The sequence below is a fragment of the Podarcis tiliguerta genome, assembly GCF_965153285.1.
Source record: "Podarcis tiliguerta genome assembly, chromosome: 6".
NCBI lineage: Eukaryota > Metazoa > Chordata > Lepidosauria > Squamata > Lacertidae > Podarcis > Podarcis tiliguerta.
Genome location: NC_139539.1, coordinates 44075454 through 44095081, shown reverse-complemented (window position 1 = coordinate 44095081; position 19628 = coordinate 44075454). Strand labels below are relative to the sequence as shown.

The 19628-nt window shown below is 44.7% G+C and overlaps 1 long non-coding RNA gene across 1 annotated transcript in view; it reads right to left on the bottom strand.

Annotated features, from left to right (window-relative positions):
• The window catches only part of LOC310679984, a 41873-nt gene extending 22637 nt beyond the window's left edge, over positions 1 to 19236 (bottom strand). The window contains exons 1-2 of the long non-coding RNA XR_014512586.1: positions 19157 to 19236; positions 17079 to 17189 (exon numbers count right to left, since the gene is read on the bottom strand). This is a non-coding gene — a long non-coding RNA (uncharacterized lncRNA). The remainder of the gene's footprint in view (positions 1 to 17078; positions 17190 to 19156) is intronic.
• Between the last annotated feature and the right edge of the window lie 392 nt (positions 19237 to 19628).

The window sequence follows — 19628 nt, the reverse complement described above, 5'->3', positions numbered from 1 at the left end:
CTCACAGTTTCCACATAAAAAGTGGAGGGAATGAAGGGGACCTGCAACAAAATGTTGTAGTGTGAAGGGCTTTTGTACAGGATTCCAGACACTTTATTCCCCACCCCCACCCCACCCCAACACACACACGCACACACACACACACACACACACACACACACACACACACTTTCAGTTTTCATCCCACTCCATCAGTCAGTCAGCATTTCTTGCCCACTGAGCCCTGCTTGATCAGTCTAAAAGACCCATCTAGTCTTTCTCATGTATCACACGCACCATGTTTTCTGCTTTTCTAGCCACTCTATTCTATTCTCTCCTCCCACCCAATTGTTAGGATTTACCCCTCTCATTAAAATGTCTCAGTTATAATGAGGCCCTTTTGATATGGATTTTACCCAGGGCTTTTTTTCAGCCAGACCTCACTACAACTCAGTTCCGGCAGATCTCAGGTAGGTGCCATTGCCATTATAAGAGAACAAGGGAGGTGTTCATGGCAAGCTCTGCCACCTCTTTTTCTAGAAACACACCACTGACTTTACTCCTTAGGTTTTTTCCCCCTAAAGATTTTCAGACATCTGTAAACCTTAGATTTACCCCAACTTTGCCAATATTTTTCTGTCCATTGTAAGTGCGTGGTGAGCTTCTGACTACATAAACACACAAAGACTCAATTTGGTTTTTAAATTTTAAAATTCTTATCACTTGATTAAAATGGTTATCCAAATATTTGTATAGACACTAGGCAAGGATTTTATCTAATTTGGTCAATTTTAGAATCACGCTCATCCCTATTGAGTAATGTAATTTTGTTCTCAAAGATATGCACTGATGAGTTCCTCAGTTCAAAAGCTTAGCATCTTTTGCTGAAAATACCCTCTTACTGAAGTTGTTTTGTCTTTGTATTCTGGGTTCCATTTTTCTCATTTTGAAAATAAATGAAGCTTGCATATAAGTTCCCAGAGGAACATACCCTTAATGTTTCCGAATCTAAGTGAAGAACACTGCTGAATATTTATATCACTTATTTTTTCAGCGTATTGTGCTTGCCCTCAGAAAGCTTAATTCCTGCTAGTTTATTCTGAATCGTATTCCCCTAATTCAGCCGTAACATGACATTTCTGTCTCAGACACAACAAGCTTCCTTCTGTTGTTCCTCTGGGTTCAGCAACAATATTATATATATATATACGTTAAAAAGCTAGTGCTAGGCCAGTAATTCATCAGTTCCTGGTGAACTGAAGCACAGTTTTAAACTCCCACTAAATTGGCGACACAAGGAAGCGAGTGCAGTGAGCACAGTTCATTTTATAAGGATGAAAACAGATTGTACAAGGGCACTCTCAGACCTTTATAGCTTGTAATTGCTTAGACCAGTGTTTCCTAAACTTGGGTTGACAGCTGGTTTTGGACTGCAATTCCCATCAACCCTGACCACTGGTCCTGCTAGCTAGGGATGATGGGAGTTGTAGTCCAAAAACAGCCATCAACCCAAGTTTGGGAAACACTGGCTTAAACCTTTATAGCTTTTAATAGCAGCAGGAAAAAAGCTTCAGATATGTATACATGAACTCAAACACCAGAAAAAAGACAATTATTAAGGATCATAATCTGAATTTAAAGAAATTGATTTAATAAAAGCTGAATAAATATGTTTGACTGTTCAACCCATTTGATACCCTACATTCTTCTTCTGCTAGATGTTATTAGATAGAATTATCTGCATCATTGCAAATGTATATCAGAAGTTGAACTGGTCAGTATGGTTGTGCGTGTACATTATTCCATGTTTTATTTAGCAGGAAAACATTTGTGCACCTAAAATCCCTCCTAAAATACAAGGCACTGCAAAATATTTGCCAGAACAGTTTTCTTGTTTCAGATTTGCAAAACTGAAAGCAGTCAAACATTTTAAAATGTATTTGCAATGCTCTCTTATTCCCCTCTCCATAACAGAAACTCTGGTTCCCACTTCACAACAGTGGCGTAGCGTGGGGGGTGCAGGGGGGACCGGCCGCACCGGGCGCAACATCTGGGGGTTAGGGTTAGGGGGCGCAAATCCACGGGTTAGGGGGCGCAAATTACTTGCCTTGCCCCGGGTGCTGACAACCCACGCTACGCCACTGCTTCACAAAGAAACAAAATATTCCACCCACAGTCATTCAAGGCAGATGCAGCATAGTCTCAAGGTGATGATTACACAGCAGCCTCCCATACAATTATCTGGACAAGTTTTTATTTTTTTATATATATATTTCGACTGGATCAGACCAACACAGCTACCTACCTGAATACAATTATCTACTAGACACTATGCTCCAGCTGCACACAAGATGGCAGCAGATCCCCACAATCTTGGGAGGGAGGCATTGCTTGTACTGTGGTACTTTGGTTCTCGTACACCTTGGTACTCAAACAACTTGAAACCCAAAACCCAAACACTGCAAACCTGGAAGTAAGTGTTCCAGATTGCAAACCTTTTTCGGAAGCCGAATTTGCTCCGTTTTGAGTGTTACGCTTCTGCTTTGAGTGCCACACTTCTGTTTTGAGTGTTACACTGAGGTCCATCTGTTTTTGCTATTTATTTTGCGTTTTTGTTTTTGCAGCTCTTTTTTGTTTTGTTTTTGTGACTGTATGGAAGAACCCAGTTCAGCTACAGATTGACTGATCATGTGACTGCAGTACATTCTTTATTGCTTTCATGTTATGGATCAATGGTCTCATTCGATAGTAAAATTCGTGTTAAATTGCTGTTTGGGGGTTTGTTTTTAAAAGCCTGGAACAGATTAATCCATTTTGCATTACTTTCTATGGGAAAGCGCACCTTGGTTTTGGAATGGACTTCCGGAACGGATTAAGTTTGAGAACCAAGGTACCACTGAACATAAAGTAGCATTTTCAAGTTCTCTTTAAAGCAAAGTCACAGCCTCTTGCTGTGATGGATACAAGACAGTCTGTAGTGAGTGAGTCAAGGTGCTTGCACGCAATTACTTTTGATGGTCGTCCCAAATTGTGGGGGGGGGGGGAAGGAGGAAGAAACAGACTTACCCAAGGATACCTTGCAAGTCTGTTGCTTGAAATAGAATCATATAACCATAGCATTGCAAGGGAGCACAAGGGTCATCTTGTCCAACCCCCTGCAATGCAGGAATCTTTTGCACCATGGGCACCACGTTAGAGACCCCAGGCTTCCTACCTAGTTGTAAGATATTGCGGTGCTCTAGTACTATTCCTAAGGATAGCTAACTCGGCAGAGGATGAACCCACAACTCTGAGGTTAAGAGTCTCATGTTCTCCCGACTGAGCTATCCCACTGAATCCATGAATAGGATTGCAGTGCTCAAAATTTCTCTATCCCAAAAATCTCACTAGTAAGGTAATGGTTAGGTAAAGGTAAAGGGACCCCTGACCATTAGGTCCAGTCGTGACCGACTCTGGAGTTGCGGTGCTCGTCTTGCTTTATTGGCCGAGGGAGCCAGCATACAGCTTCCGGGTCATGTGCCCAGCATGACTAAGCTGCTTCTGGCGAACTAGAGCAGTGCATGGAAACACTGTTTACCTTCCTGCCGGAGCGGTACCTATTTATCTACTTGCACTTGGATGTGCTTTTGAACTGCTAGATTGGCAAGAGCAGGGACTGAGCAGTTTGAGCTCAGCCCATCGCGGGGATTCGAACCACCGACCTTCTGATCGGCAAGTCCTAGGCTCTGTGGTTTAACCCACAGAGCCACCCGCATCCCTCCCAAGGTAATGGTTATTCTGCCACAAAATCACCTAAGCCTGACACAGACCTCGAACTTGTTTGTACCTAGAACTCTGATCAGCCACTAGTTTTACAGAGCAGCAGCTTCAAGGATGGGATGGACGGCAGTGGGCCAAGGCCCCCATCTGCAAAGCAGACTGCCCTAAAATCCCATTGTCAAATCCATCATTCTCGCCAACAATGCCTGTTTTTCAAGTTGCAAATGGGAAGCATTTCTGTGGCCAGATTTGGCTCTAAGATCTTTGTTGGCTGGCGTCAACCATGAAAACAAAAGGATAGTATGTCACGCTGGTGATCCATCAGCTGTTTCAGCGGAATTTGTAAGAATCTGGGATGGGGTCATAGCTTAATGGTGGAGCCCCAGCTTTGCATGAAGAAGGTTTCCAATTAAAAGCAGATCTCAGATAGCAGGACTGGGTGCAATCTCTACATGAGACCATGGGTGCCATTCACTGCCAGAGTAGACAACACTGGCCTAGTGTACCAATTGTTTGACTCAATCTGCGGCCAATATTTAGTATTATTGATTCAATTTGTATACAAGCCTTCATCCAAAGATCACAGGGTGGTTTACAACATCAAAATACAAAATCAGAACACAAAATACATAATAAAACAAGAACAGAAACAAGCCAATAACCCCCCTCCCACAAACACATCTAAAAGGCCCTAGAATGTTCAACTTCAGGTTATCCATTCACCCTATACCAGTGCTTTACTATACTTTTACTCTGGAAGTATGCTACATGTGACTGAAAATAGCAGCAGACAATGAGGTGGGTGTGACAGAGGGTGGCTGCTGCGTACAGGGAGGGAGAGTGGGAGGGGTGAGGTGGCAGGGCGGTTGACACTTTGCAGTCCCACCCACAGGTGCTCCTGCTGATGCATTTGCACATTGCTGACCTCTCCGCTGCTTAATGTCCCCACTCTCCCTCCCAATAAGCAGCAGAGACTCGGTTGCCGGGAGGTCAGGTGGTGCCACCCCATGTAGTTATAGTTTCCAGAGTTCCCTGGAAAGAGGGGTTGGCTGCCAAAGCCATTCTGGGAACTCCAACTCTGTGGGGGTAATGGGTGTCTCCCAACAACCCTCAGCACCCTTAAACTACAGCTCCCAGGGTGCTTTGTGGGATGACCATGCCAAGTGGGATGATACTGCATTTGAAAAGTATCGTGTAGATGACACCGTAATTGACTCTGCCTGTTACTGGCTCTTGCGCCCCCTACCCTTGTCCCCTCCTCCTTCTTTCTGCCTTCAACAGGCACAATAGGCATTTAAGCAGAGACTGGATGGCAATGTTCCTGAAATGCCGTAGTTACATCCTGCATTGTAGCTCCTGTACAAAACAAGGGGTTGGTGTAGAATCAGGCATCCCCAAACTCGGCCCTCCAGCTGATTTGGGACTACAATTCCCATCATCCCTGACCATTGGTCCTGTTAGCTAGGGATGATGGGAGTTGTAGTCCCAAAACAGCTGGAGGGCCGAGTTTGGGGGTGCCTGGAGTAGATGATCCACACAGTCCTTTCTGAATCTAAAATTCTGTTCTTCTCACCACTCGGGGAAGTGAAGTTATTCAGCAATATGTTCTTATCATATCCAAGTTAGAAGCCAAGGAAAAAGAAAACAGTGTTTTGTCTTGAGCATGTTGAGTCATGCCTCCAGTGAGGGGTGCCATCTTCTTGTTTCATGTGTGTCAGACAAAACAACTTTAGTGGCACCCTTTTGAGTTTTCTGGTAAAGAGCCCAGAAGTATAAATGTGCTAAAGGTACAATAAGCCCGTGTATAGAGGGATCTCTACCAGCTCAGAAAAAAAATATATTTTGTCCCTTTGTGTGTCTGTGCGCATGATGGTAAGAAAGCCCATGGAAATGGTTTCCTCCGAGCTCCTCAGATGTCGCTGTGGAAAGCCTGCATGGGAACAATAAATGGAACTGCAGTCATTTATATCTGCTGAAACCTATCCCATTACTTTGAAGGCAGCAGCATTGATTTTGTGGTGGCCAAAGGTCTTATCCATTGACTGAAATGGAGCTACCTTCACTAACTAATTGAGAATATAGCTCAACCAGTGGAAATCCATGAAATGTGGCGTCTGAGTTTACTTATTAAATAAACCCTTTCTCTGCATTATTTCACCGGGATGCTTCTAGATGGGTGTTTATTGTGGAGCTGGTGCTTCTCACGCTTGCAGTGCCCATACTATGTGTGGGGAAGGACTGTAGCTCAGTGGTAGAGCATCTGCCTTGCATACAGAAAGCCCCCGGTTCAATCTCCGGCGTCCCCAGGTAGGGTTAGGAAAGACTCGTTGCCTGAAACCCTGGGGAGTCTCTGTCAGTCAGTGTAGACAATACTGAGCTAGATGGAGCAGTGGTCTGACTCTAAAAAGAGGGACCTAATGCTGGCAACAAAATAACAGGTCATATTTCCCCCTTATTTTTGTGTGGGAACTCCACTGAGTTAAAGACCAGTGCTGTGGCCAAGACCCATTTGAGGTATGTCAACAACCAGTTTACAATATTAAGCCCCCATTTGGCCTGGAAACCCTCTTTCTTTTCTTTTTTCTTTTCTTTTCTTTTCTTTTCTTTTCTTTCTTTCTCCCTCTCTTTCTCTCTTTCTCACTCCCTATATCTCTTTAATACACACAATCACACCATGTAAACACACAGTGCTTTTCTTCTAGAAAAAAGGTGCCAGCACTGCTTACTCTTGAGTACCCCCAGAGAAAGCACTATAAACACACATCCAGTCTCACAAATGCATCTTACAAAGTTCTCTGGCACACATCTGACCCCTGCATAGCAAGCTCAAATCCCAGATGTCCTTTATTGTTAAAAATGTATTCATGCTTTTCCAGTCCTTACGCTGCCATTGTCCTCAATTGTTGGTTTTGCTTTAGTTTTATTCCAGGAATATTTTGATTTTTTTTTTTTTTTCTTATATTTTATTGTGAGACTCTCTATTCTGATAGGGAGTTATTGCTTTTATTTTTGTTTGTTACTATGCTATGTATTTTTGTGTTTTTGTATTGTAAACCACCTTGTGATCCTTGGCTGAAGGGCAGTATAGAAAACAAACAAACAAATATTCTGTGAACAGCCCAGAAAGCATGGCATAGAAATGTAGCCAGTACACATAATAAATGTCCTGGTGGGAGAAGCATTTCTGAGGGACTTCAGCTACCTCTGCTAGGCTCTCTCTAGCCGCTAATTTGCTCTGGCTATTGGAGGGTGGAAGAATAGCATGAAGAAATAGGATCTCCGGTACACAGTAGAGGAGGTGATGACACTGGGGCATGAATGTATTAGCAGAGTACTAAGACCACAGAGTAGCCTTCCCCAACCATGTGCTCTCCAGATGCTGTTGGACTCCAGCTCCAATCAATCATAGCCTGCATGGCCAATAGTCAGGGGAGATGGGAGTTCTAGTCCTGTAACATTTGGATGAGAACCAGGTTGCAGGCTAGTACTATCAAGCATCCAGTGGTAAGTGGGGAAAGAGATATTTTGTTGTTGGATAAGCATTTAATCAATTCATGGGTTGTGGTGTCCCGGAAGTCAAATTCTATAATCAAACAATGACAAGTTTGTTTAATTCCGCCCCAGTGCTGTTGTACTAAATGAACAAAATGTATGTTCTTACATATGTTCTTACAAGCTGCCACAAGATGACATTTGCTTTATACCCCAGTTGTACACAACCACAGAAAGCACCCAATATGCAAAAGAACTGGGAAGGTATAATATCAAGATAAAGGAAAAGGGTGGAGACGTATGCTGACTTGCAATGACTTGCTCAAGACAGAGAACTGTGGAGAGTTGTTGGTCTGTGGGATGATGAAACCTGAGAAGCTATAAGCTAACCTTGAATTATTAATGCTTTCCAAATGTCCTAAGCAGATTGGTGTGGACAGTGACAGAAGAGCACATATGGGTACATATGGTTCTTTAAAAAAATAAAATTTGACATCACTTTTAAAATGCACTTGTGAATTGTGGCTTGCTAGCCAAGGGATGATAATGAGACCTGGGTGGTAGCAAACAGTATGATGGGGCACTGCCATTCGCCTGACCTCCAGTCAGTTATGACATGATGGCTAGGTCAGCATGGTGCAAACACAGTGGAAAAACCAATCCGGTGATCCTGCCAATGCATTTGCACCGCGGCAAACTCCATCGCAGCAATGCAACCATCCAGAGGTCAGGTGAGTGGCAGCACCCCAAGTTGACTGCCACTGTACCTGAGAGAAAACCCCTGCTGTCCATTGGTCGCTGCCTGTAGCTACTTTCTCTTTGGTTTCACAGCCCACTGCAAAACATTTATTGGGCACCACAACTCCAACTTTTTTCTGTGTTTTCTGTTAGCGGTTAATTTTTTTTAAAGCCTCATTCTTGTAGCCCCTTTATGAAAGCCTTTTGTTCCTCCTGACAGCCTTTGTCCTGTTCCAGCTTAGGTAGGATTAAAGACAGATGTCACATTTGTAGAGCAGATGGCATGTTTTGCTACTGCTCTCATTGAGACCAGTCCAAAGGTATCTTTTTTCCCTATTCCAAAGAGAGCTCTGAGGAAACCTGTTCAGCAGCTTTATGAAGTGGTGCAATTTGAATGGGAAAACACTAGCTGAGGTAGTGCCAATTGGCTAGCACAGATGGTATCACCAACACCATCTTACCCCCAACCTCTGGAGCAGTTTGGCAACTGGTTTTAAAATATTGGCAGGTGGGTGGGGCTAGATACAAAAGTGGGTGGTATAGTAAATGGGTTCTTACCTACACCTTCTGTGGCACAATGGGTCAGTGTGTCTGGCTATTAACCAGAAGGCTGGTGGTTCAAACCCACCCAGGGACAGCTGTGGACAGGATTCCTGCATTGCAGGGGGTTGGACTAATTTCTCAAGAACTTACTCCAAAAAGTCAAAATCAGACAATACTGGAGCAGGGTAACTTTTGAACAGCTTCACGCAAGTGACAGCAATTCACTGTAAGGACATGCTAACACAGTGATCTCTACCATTGGACAGAGCAATGTGTACTAGGCCTCTACCCGGAGCCATGTTGAGAAGAGTGTCTGGTGTTGCTAAGCAACCATCAACTATTTCCCCTCTGGAATTGGCAAAGCATCTGGCTGAGGTTTAATGCATACAATGGCCAGGGGAGTCGTGAGGGAGGCACCCTCAGTAAGTTGGGCCTAGATGGAAATGATAGCCTTGTATTTAGCACACTAAAATTTTTAGAGCTGGAATGGAGCACCTCAAGGCTTCCGGCCCCTATGACTCTTCCCAGGCCACATAATCTCCTGCTAAAAAAGCCCTGGCCAGCATCACCTCGCCAACACTTCTTGTGCCTTCCCTAAATGTTTTTGCCTGTCTGGAATGTATCTGTGAACCCTGATAGTGCTTCTTGTTTGCCTGGATACTGCACAGAGGTAAATTTCTGATTCATTGCTCTGGCCACAATTTCTCTGGCCGTGTCCACTTTTGCCTCTGGAGCCAGTGGCATATTGCTCCTGGATAGCTGTCCAGAAGGATTGTGGTCCTTGCCCTGGAAAAGGTTCCCCATCGCTACTCTCTAGCCACAGGGGAGAGCGCCAGACACTTGCGGCAGAAGGACAAAGGGAGGTGAGCAACAGCAAAAACCTTCAGAGACTGAGAGCATATTATATGTATATGGTCCCAGGTTTAATCCCTGCCATCTCCAGTAATAAGGCCTCTGCACCAGAGAGCCAATGCCAGGCATAACATGCAGTGCTGGGCTGTGTTATAAGAATTTAAGGTCTCAAATATATAAATTGAATGTACAAGGCAAACACATACATAAACACATAAACCACATGTCTGAAACAGTAAAGGAAGACAGTCCTGAAACCATTTTGACTCTCCCAAACTGACCAAATGTTTCTCTGCAAGGAGGGAAGAACTGAAAAAACCTCCCTATTGTCTTTGTGCTCACAAATCTTGCCTTAAGGGCACATTTAAGTTGTGAATAGGGTGAGCCTGTGACCTGGATTCAGGAATTAAGTAGTTATACAGTCATACCTCTTGTTACTTTTGCTTCAGGTTAAATCTTTTCAGGTTGCATCCCGTGGCGACCCGGAAGTACCGGAAAGGGTTACTTCCGGGTTTCGCCGCTCGCGCAGACGCTAGAAATAACGTCGCGTGCATGCGCAGAAGTGGCAAACTATGACCCGCGCATGCACAGATGCGCAGGCGCAGGTTGCTTTCTGCTCATGTTGCGAACGGGGCTCCGGAACGGATCCCATTCACAACCAGAGGTGTCCTTGTAATAACAAAAGAGTGGCCAAAACCCAGATAATACAACCAGGTAACCTGCCAGACAGGAGATAAACGACACACTCAGGATTCTGTTTTAGACCACCCCCTGTGATGGATGAATGATGTGTTGGGGGAGGTGGTCCTGGGCTACACCCTTTCTGTGATGTATGTATGATGTTTCTGGGGGTAGTCTGGAGTTTGAGGGTGGGCAGTTCCAAAAGTCTATATAAGGGCGGCCACACCTTTGTTCTGGGTCCCTCCTCTCTCCTGCATGTGGGGGGAGCACCCTGTTACAACAGCTTTAATAAAGATCAGGCTTACTAGCTGCCTTGCTTCTCAATATTCTCTGGTTTGCCTCTGTTATTTTCTCCTACCGATAGAGAACCTAAAAGAGGACTCTATATGGGCTCTTGGGTACCCCATAAGGGAAAAGGAGCAGTTTTTTCCCCTTATATCAGTTGATAGACAAATACAGTGGTACCTCGGGTTAAGTACTTAATTCGTTCCGGAGGTCCGTTCTTAACCTGAAACTGTTCTTAACCTAAAGCACCACTTTAGCTAATGGGGCCTCCTGCTGCTGCCGCACCGCCAGAGCATGATTTCGGTTCTCATCCTGAAGCAAAGTTCTTAACCTGAAGCACTATTTCTGGCTTAGCGGAGTCTGTAACCTGAAGCGTATGTAACCTGAAGCGTATGTAACCCAAGGTACCACTGTAATTTGACCCGTTACAAGGTGGCTTTGTGTTTAAAACAGTACCTAGACCTGTATAACAGCCCCAGTCCTCTTGCCATGAATCCCTGGCAGTTTTCTCTCTCCTTCCCTTCTGCCTCTTCCCTCTGCCCTCTCCTGTGCTGTTTGCCCTTGATTTCGCCTTCTCCTCCCCTCCTGCTGCAGATCCCGTGAGAACATATGGCCTGGTGTCAAACACTGCTGAGTCACCGCTGCGTATGACCGGCATGTGAGTCATGAGAGGGAAGTCCCTTCCTCAACTGGGTACTTTTTCAAACCGGAGCTGAGTAAAAGGGAAAGTTGTCAAGGAATGTTGGCAACCGAGAAGGTTGCCTTGGAGCAAGGACAAGGTTCCTGCTATATCTCCCCGAGTTATTTCCCTTTACCACAGTGAACTCGTGCCACTGACGTCGTCCAAATCCTCGAAAAGAACAGCAGGCCTTGAACAGCTGTTGGAGAATTGTCACAGGCGATGCTTAAGATTAGTGTGTGGAAAATGAACAGCAGCAGCGACCGTTCCCAAATTCTTTGGATGCTATTCATTTGGTGTGCCCCAGGATTACCACTGCTACTAAAACTCAGGACTGCTTTGGGAGAGCAGTCCTAATGGGAGAGAGGAAGATGGGGACTCAGCCTGACTTCACAGAATCAGGCTGTGGAAGAGGAACAGAGCCCAAAGGTCAAGCGGCAAGCCTCTACCAACGCAGGAAATATGTTGCTGCAGCACTCCTCATAGGTGTCCTCTAGAATGCACAGCTCTGCATTCTAGGAAACTCTCCCTTACTATGTGTCAAGGACTTTGTGTGAGCTCCTCACCACACACACACACACACACACACACACACACACAAACACACACACACACAAACACACACACACACACACAGAGTGTTCCTCTGCTCCCTTGTGTGAATTGCAGTAGAGCCTGATCATGATTATATACCTCAGGCTGCAATCCGATATACAGTTACTTGGGAGTAAACTCCACTGAAAAATCAAAACAAAGAGATGTTCTTCTGAGAAAAAAGTTATTATTACTGTTATTATTATATCACCTTCAAGGTGAATATAAAAAAAACCTTAAAACAGCACAGAAAATAAGGAATGCTGTTTGTTCCGCAGAACAGAAGCAGCCACACTAAAAGCCCTGCTCCAAGTTACTGTGGAGCCGGATTCTCGCCACTTTGGAATTTTTAGGAGAAACTACACTGCAGAAGTATGTAAGGGAGTCTGAGTCTAAAGCATCCTGCCTCTGAGCTATATAGGCCCTTACAGGCTAGTGCCAACACCTTGAATTTCAAGATGTATAGGTTTGTGCCTCTCACTCCAGATCATTGGCAAAGGGGCTCTTATCATATGGGCTGCAGCAATGGGCTCTGTGAAGGTCTCTGCTATAGTGTTGGCTGGTCCTCTTGAGACTGGTGGGGCAGAAGGCAGGGAGGCCTACAGTAACCGGAGCCAGAGCCAATGGCAGACAGGGCCAAGTAATTCTAGTTTTGTCCCCATCCTCCTCCCTGCTGAATCCTACAAATACTAAATTAATGAGAAGGAAGCTGACAGGCAGTACGAGCCTTTGGACTGGATGTAAGTATGAAGACAGGCAAGTGGGGGCTGGCTGCTGAGGGCAGACTGTGGTTGATGGGGAAGTATCCCAATTGCACTACAGTGGTACCTCAGATTACATACGCTTCAAGTTACAGACTCCGCTAACCCAGAAATATTACCTCAGGTTAAGAACTTTGCTTCAGGATGAGAACCGAAATTGTGCAGCGGCAGCGCAGCAGGAGGCCCCATTAGCTAAAGTGGTGCTTCAGGTTAAGAACAGTTTCAGGTTAAGAACGGACCTCTAGAACGAATTAAGTACTTAACCCGAGGTACCACTGTACTGTAATGGACCAGCCACTACTGTGTCCCTTGGGCACCTCAGCTGCTAACTCCCACATGCGCGCAAAAACATTTAAGTTTCACAAAAACAGCTTGGTTTGTATGTTTTAACAACTTTTAGCTATTTTATTTTAGCTATTATTTGTTGTTACTAGGCTGGGAATCTTTCTCAATTTTCTTCCAAGTAAAAACATATATTCATCACTTTGGTAAACACAATAATGGCTCAGGAATTAATTACAGTTAACCATCTTTCTACTTTATTCTTATTCTTGTTTCATTTAACTGGATGGACAAAATCATCTATTTTGCATTGATCTGCTGTCCTTTTTCTTGTTAAGCTTTTTAAAAAAATGTCCATAGTTAAAACAAGAATAAAATACAGTGGTGCCTCGGGTTAAGTACTTAATTTGTTCTGGAGGTCCGTTCTTAACCTGAAACTGTTCTTAACCTGAAGCACCACTTTAGCTAATGGGGCCTCCTGCTGCCACCACGTGATTTCTGTTCTCATCCTGAAGCAAAGTACCCAAGGTACTATTTCTGGGTTAGCGGAGTCTGTAACCTGAAGCGTCTGTAACCTGAAGCATATGTAGCCTGAGGTACCACTGTATGGTGGAATATTAGCTGCTGGTTAGGGATCTACACAGTTTCTTTTTGTGGCAAATCACACATTTCATAGAACATGTCTGTCATTATGACCACTGGCCAGCACCTCCCCCCACCTGTAAAGCAAATGGTTAATTTAGAAATGCTAGTTTTGAAAAGAAAAGTCCTTCCAAGTGTCATTTCCAGATCATGCCATTGGTGGTATATTTAAGGCATGCTCATTCTGCAGCCTCTAGGATGCAAGCAAATGGTGTTGCCAGCATGCCTAATTGCCTATGATCATATTTTCACCATTATGACATCTTAATAAAATTGCCTTAAATCCTTAGTGTTTTTTAAAACTCCTGCACTATAGAGAATGAGGGGCTACCAACAAGTTGCATGCAAACACACACAAGTCTCATCCCCATTTTAAAAAAACAGTTTCAGAATAGAGGAAATTGGAAAGAAGCAGCATTTTGGAAGTGGTACTTAAACTTTTCCCTTCTAGCAGCTTTTTCATTCCAAATTATCCCCAAGCTGCTTTCTCTCCAACAGAATATTTCCAATTGTATTCTCATGTGCATCCCAGTTTTCCCAGCAGTGAGAACTCCAGGGTGCAACGCGTCTCCAGCTTCCATTTCCTTTTGAATCAAGTCCCCGGAGATGTATGGCATTTTGTAATGTTTGCATTTAGCTACAAACACAGAAGTTAAACATAAACGGAAATGCACAGTTAATTCCAATGGTTATTGAGAGCTCACAGCTTCTTCAAATCCCCCAAAGTCTGTTTTCATCCAAAGTCTAAAACTCAGCCTCTCTCTCTCTCTGACTTTGCAGTTACAAAGCTGCCCGTCTATTATTCTCTTTGTCACAAGACTCCTGGGTAACACCTCCGCCCAGCTGGGAAGAAGGAAGAAAAACATACCCCTCTTTTGCCGTACTGGCTATCAACTTTCAGCAGTGTCTCCAGTTTTTACCCTAGTGGGCTTACTGATGGTGAGCAGCAGGACCACCTCCACCATAGCAGCAGGTAATTTTCCGCCAATTTCCCTATGGAGACACCCACTGCTACATAAAACCAAGCAGGGGGAAATGGATGAGCAGGGTGGGGGGTGGGGTAGCTAGAACAAAGCATCAACAACTGCCTGAGGATGCCAGCCCTGCATATCCTTACAGAAGCCGATCTCTTGTGCCTGCCTCCTGATTTGCTTGCACAAAAGTTATAGGATGTCCACTCTTTGCTTGAGTATGTGTTCTGATTTGTTTGTGGGGAGGTTACACAACAACGAGCATTCATTGTTGTTTGATGGGAGGTTGGATGTCTTCCTGTCAGTGATAATGATAATCATCCCACACTTTTTAGTGCATTTCCCTGTTGCTTCCCTAACCACAAAGAGTCATTTTTCAAAAGTGGATTTGTTGCCCCGGAACGCTTTGATCCACTTTAATTGCACAAACCTCTATTTCTAATAAGCAGCTGCATATCTCTCACAAAACAGTGACAGTCTGTAGGCAGCCACAATCATCCTTGCTTCCCTGTCTCTACATATACTGCACAATCCACACAAAGTGATGAGATGGCAACAAAATCCACACACAACACTGATATTACAATTTCTCAGCAACACTGCTTTGCAGCATCCCTCACTTACAAGTTATAAGAGACCGAGGTTGGGGGGGACAGGCAGAGTGGTGTCCTGAGAACTAAGTTCTGTTAACAAAACAACTTTTGGGGGAAGATCTCCAACAATAGTTGTGATCACTGACCTGCCTCCCATGCATTTGCTACTGTTGTTCTGTGGCAGCCATACCCGTTGCAATAAAGACTTTGATTGAAGAGCTTGCCAGATGGACTCCCTGCAACCTGAGCCCTATTTAATGACTCTTCATATCTCTCATTGAGAATCCTTACCCTAGTTAATCAGTAACACCTTTTTCCTCTCTGTGGGCCTCTTTCCAATCTTTTTTGGGTGGTCCCTCTGAATCATCCTAATGAAACTTATCAGTCCACTAATACCGTAAGTCACAAGCACACACTGATTTCTTGTCATGCTTGCTCACGTGTGTTTCTGAAAATGTTTCCTCTCCCTGTGTATGACGCTTGTGACTGGGAGACCGAGCAAGCAAGATGTGCTTGGCAAGAAGGCTTTCTAGTTGAGGCCACTCCTTCCAACAACACAGTGAGGATGGGCCACCAGGGTGTCAAGCTTTCAGCAGAGCATGGTGCCAGGCAAGGGAAGCTGCAGGGAAGCAGGACTGCGGCTAGGCAGACCAGGTACCAAAACCAAATACTGTACAGTAAAGCTCTTTTTACCAAGAGGTCCGAACAGTGCTTTCAGAATAATATGACCTAGGAGATTGTGCTGAAATCACATTATTTTGGTTACAGTGTTTCATGCTTTGCATATTTTGACAAGGAATGCATTGAAAGTGCCAGGAGTCAGGGTATAACCAAGGTTTATCAACAGAGGAATGCAGAGGAGAATTAGATGGGATACAAGTAGGGTAGCCAGATTGGGGGGAAAGAGAATGGGGATCATTTGCTTGCATGACAAGCAACAGCTGCTGAAATTCCCTTTTTTAAAAACATTTAAAAATTAAAAATTAATTAAAATTCTTTTTTCTACACAACCGTTCAAAAGTGCAGCAGGCCTGTCCCCTTTTTCACTTGAGCACTCTAGGTCAGGGCTCTGCGGAGTCTCAGGCGGGAGTTCCAGATTGGCTCCACCAATGTGTCCACTGTGCAGCCCTGACCTCGCTACCACCTAGCCTCTCCCCACTCCTCTTCCTGGTAAGTGATAGGGACACTCTTGCTAGGAAACTATTGCTACAGCCCCACCAACACCAAGCGAGCCATTTCTAGCGAATAGTGTGGCAAGGCAATGAGGCACGGGGTGGGCTGGATAATAAGGTCTCATACCAAGCCAAGTTTTGCTTTTACAATAATTGTTTTCCAAGACTAATTGCTGGGGAGCAAGGAATGAGTGACTGTGCATGTCTGTTGTTTGTATGCATTTGTGTGCATGTACATGTGTGGTATGGGCTTTATGTATGCATGGGAGTATGTGGGGGGGTTATGTGGGGGTTTGGCCATCAAGCTAGTGGCCATTGGAGCCCTTTAATCTTTCTTGGGAAGGGGTGGCGTTTGACAGATGCCCATGACTCTTCAAGACTAAGATCAGGCACCAGTACAAGCCTTTTATTTTAGTTCTATGAATTTCAGAGTGGAACATTCCTTCTTCAGGAGCTTCAAAAGCTCACAAGTTCTTTAAATTTAGAGACACCCTGTTCTTAAAACCTGAACTTAAGAACCACTTTTGGAAAAGTGGGAAGGCAACATTTTATTTCCTCCATGTCTATAGAAGAATCTCTACATAGAGCTAAATGAGTCTTGTACTAGAGAACTTCAGAGACTGATCTCCTCTTTGTCTTGATTCTTTGTGGTGCTTTTTAAAAATACCGTTTTACCCATGACTCTTCCCCAGAATTCCACAAGGGCCTACAGGCCTAATACAGCTGGCAACCCCTTGTTGTTGTTGTTTAGTCGTTCAGTCATGTCCGACTCTTCGTGACCCCATGGACCAGAGCACGCCAGGCACTCCTGTCTTCCACTGCCACCCGCAGTTTGGTCAGATTCATGTTTGTAGCTTCGAGAACACTGTCTAACCATCTCGTCCTCTGTCGTCCCCTTCTCCTTGTGCCCTCTGGCAACCCCTACTCTAAGCTAAATAGAGAACAACTATTTTACAACCCAGGAAAAAAACATAAAACGCCAGAAACAGCTCACTTTAGGCAAGGAAAAGACAGAACCTTGTTGAATATTATTAAACAGATATTGAGCTACAAACATTTTGGCCAGGTAGTGGTCAGAGTGCTGGACTAGGACCTGGGAAACCAGACTTCAAATCCCCATTCCACCATGAAGCTCATTGGGTGACTTTGGGTGACAGCCTCTCAGCCTAACCAAAATGGGGAGGGAGAAAACCATGTGTGCCACCTTGAATTCTTTGGAGGAATGGTGGGATGTAAATGCAACAAACAATAAATAAAATAAATTTCAATTTCCCCCACATTAAATGGTTGATCTAATAATCCAGAGTGCCTGACCAGAGTTCTTGTAATGGGCTAGAAGCAGAAAGCCCTATGTACCTTCTTAACACTTCCCATCTTCAAAATCTTGCCATGCTAGTATTAGAATATCTGTGATCAGTTGCATCCACATGCATGTCAAGACATGGAAGAAAAGGACGGCAACACCTGTTCAATCTGAGCTAAGCGGTGCGCTTCCCAGCAACACCTTTAGAAACATTGGTCTCCTCTTTCCCAGGGGAAATTCCTATCAGGGAGTGCACAGGTGTTCAGAAGCAGAGCATGGCTCCTGAGTAAACAAGCATCTGTGCCAGCAGCAGACCTCAGCAGGATCAGCACCTGGGACCAGGGATTTACCTAGCATGTTTGTGCATGAGGGACTAGGGAGAGAAGAGACAAACAGGAAGATTTTTTTAAGGTGTGGCTCAAGGTTTTTCTAAGAGACATTTCCTCTGCAAATCCTCCCAGCAAGGAAAAGAAAGCCCAGCTCCCTTGCCTTCTTTTTGTCCCACACTGAGGTTAGAGCATTGCGTGCTAGAGTCCTAGAAACTCAGTGGCCTTGTTGATACTCAGCCGAATATGAGAGAAAGATCACTAGCCTTGATGAACTTGTGGCAGTATTTCCTAAGGCATGAGTTACTAGGCTTTTTAGGTCAAGGGGCACATAAGACACCCCCCTAATTTTTGACATTATTCTTTAGGGGGAAAACCTAGACTTATATACAGAAAAATACGGTGTGTATTTGAGTAAGTTCCATGAGCGCTGCCTGGTCAGTTCTCTTCCCCCTCCCCCTGTGCTTGTGCGCTCTCTCTCGCTCTCTCTCATACACACACACACACAGAGAGAGAGAGAGAGAGAGAGAGAGAGAGAGAGAGAGGGGCAGGCAGGCAGGCAGACAGACAGACAGACCAGTGGCGTAGCGTGGGTTGTCAGCACCCGGGGCAAGGCAAGCACCCGGGGTTGTCAGCACTCCCTAACCCGTGGATTTGTGCCCCCTAACCCGTGGATTTGCGCGCCCTAACCCTAACCCCCAGATGTTGCGGCCGGTGCGGCCGGCCCCCCCCCCGCACCCCCTACGCTACGCCACTGAGACAGACATAGTTCGCTTTCTCAAGGAATCTGAATGAATCTGACCTTTAAAACCACATAGAGCTCAAAGAGGGAATTGGAAACTACTATTTGTGGGGCAGCGGGTACCACCCTCCCCACCTCACAATTAAGGGAGCAATGGGGCGGGGGGTTGGGGGGCTCAGAGGTTTTGTGGGTCTGAAGGAAAGCCATCAAGAGCACCATTGTGCACATGGGTGCCATGTTAGTGACCCATGCTCTAGGGGTATGAAGACAGCTTTGTTTTGATGAAACCTGTAAGGCAGATCTGTAAACCAGCAAATTCAGTGAGGCAATTCCCCACCCAACATGATGTGGCTCTGGCAGAGAACCTGGTAACATTGATGAAAGCCTGGTTTCCTAAAGAGTTGGTATTTAATTTGGATTTCTGACTGCTTTCAATGCTCTTTCATTGTCTGCCTTGTTTAATGGTAAGTGACATGGCCATATGGCCAGCAATATACTTGCAATCCAAACATCAACCCAGATTCAGTCATGCCCAAGTGGAAGTGATTGTGTGAATGCTTTGTTATGGGCAAGAAGTAACGCTCAAGAAGTGTATGAGCTGCTCCTTATGTGTAACCATTTGTGGGGCCTGCCCTAAATTCTAATCATAGGCCTTCATGATGTGAAAGACAGTGCATCTCCACACGACTCATCAAATTCTTGCACCAGAAAAATTCAAGCTAATTAAGGTTGCTCCCTCTTTTCCTGATACTAGCTCTGTACCTTGAACAGCTTCATACAGGAAAACCTTCATATGCTGAATAGCTGTCCATCCTCCAGTTGTTAAAGGCACATCAGACCTGCCAGGAACAAAGGAGGCAACACTCAATTCCCATAGCAGTAGACCAGAAACAGTAACATTCAAAATAGTCAAGGGGCATAAACTAACTCTGTTTTATAATATGCCAAATTCATAGCACAGTGAATCTCCAAAACAAGGAGTGAAGCAACCACTTTGGTCAAGGCTTCCCATATCTCATGGATGGTGGATCTACACCTTACAATTTGCCTAATGAAGGTGAAAGTAGCATTTGCTTATTTTGCAAAAGAGATGCAGGGCTTCACCTCTTGTGTTGACTTCCTAGCGACTCCATAGTGAAATGCTGTTTGTTTATATCTCCAAGGCCAATATCCTACTCCGGTGCCAACAGAAGCACTTGGCAAGAATCTGCATGCCTTCTGGTCTATGCCTTCT